This window comes from Cicer arietinum, chromosome 1 (assembly GCF_000331145.2).
Source record: "Cicer arietinum cultivar CDC Frontier isolate Library 1 chromosome 1, Cicar.CDCFrontier_v2.0, whole genome shotgun sequence".
Lineage (NCBI taxonomy): Eukaryota > Viridiplantae > Streptophyta > Magnoliopsida > Fabales > Fabaceae > Cicer > Cicer arietinum.
Window position 1 is genome coordinate 36631892 of NC_021160.2, and position 1583 is coordinate 36633474.

Sequence of the window (1583 nt, forward strand, 5' to 3'; positions counted from 1 at the left end):
ACTGGAGGTGAAGGTGGTGGAATATGTTGAATGTATCCAAATTGTCTCAAAAACCTCTCAGGCAAATATGTTACTAAAATGTTGCATAATTGGAAGTGGCTAGTGTATAACATTATATCATCAAAAGGAATGACATCCATATGATTCTTCCACGGTCTTCATATGACATCAGTAGGTGTCAATGCATCAATCATCTGTTTGTACTCAAAGATTTTGTGCTTGTCTTGTTTACAACTCCATCTATTCATTTTGGCAATGCACTCAACATCAACACATTGATCACCTCTTTTACAAATATGCCAAAAATATTTGTATATTCAACATTATTGCAAAAAAAAAAATAATAATAAATTAATGATAAAAGTAAAAATTAATAAATAAAAATCGTAATAATTAATAATAATCATAAATATTTAATATCTACAACAACGACATATATCCATCTAACTTTTTGGTGTCATAACAACTAGCATTAGAGAGGTAGTCATAAAGGACAACGAGTGCAACACTACCCCATGCGTATCTACCTGTACCTTCCAAATCTCTGAATAAGGGAAGATATTCCGCATAAATTAATGTATGACTTTTATCCGCGAAAATAATACTCCCTACTAGATTAAGCAAATACACCCTAACAACACAATCAAATCGCTTTGTTGTACACTGTCTTTTAAAGACCTCTTTCAACCAATCTAACCTATAGTGTGCACCCCTTGTTTCTTTGGTTTCCCCCCATATATTTTCAAGAGGCATCTCTGATAAAGTTATGAAAGTATTACATGAAATTACTCCATCTAGGTCGGGTGATGGTGTTGAGACAAACTCTATATTTTAAGTTTTGATGAAAATAAACAAATGTTAATTAAGAATGTTAATTATGATTCTAAATGTTATGTTAATTTAACTTGTGTTTTTGAGTGGATTTAATTAAGAGCAGAATCAAGCAAATACAAGAAAAGACAACAACAAGACCATTCTGCATCATAACAGAGAATGATCTTCAGCTTCAACAAATTATCCATCACAACAATTTGGTCAAATCTTTTCTATCCCTGTGATAAAAAGTCTGCTCTGGAAATCATTCATATCTAACAAGTACATGGCAAGGAACAAGTACGAATAATCCAGACTCAAAAAGGATATTTGATCGCAAAGATCAAAGGACTCAAAGACAGACAAAAATCATGACGATCTGCATGCTCCAAAATTCAAATGTCAAGAAAGCTTGATCAATCTGGGTATATGACAAGACAAGAACAAAGGAAATCCAAAACGTTTAAAACGGGAACTCCAGAATGATTATTGAAGCTCAAGAAAGTTCAAACTGATAAAACCAAGAACGTTAATCATTCTCCATTTTTCTGCACATCAACAGCAGCCCTGTATTCTCTATGTTTCAGTCTGCAATTCGTTCCTAATCATCTTCAACCTTCTCTAGCTACACTCAAGACTCAAGACAGATAATGTACCATCCAAGATCAATGAAGAAACGTCAAGAAAATGACAGAAATGCTTTAAATGCTAAACCATTAAAAGTCAAAAAGCTATTTCAAAGAAGGATTATTTTTATTCTAAAAATAATG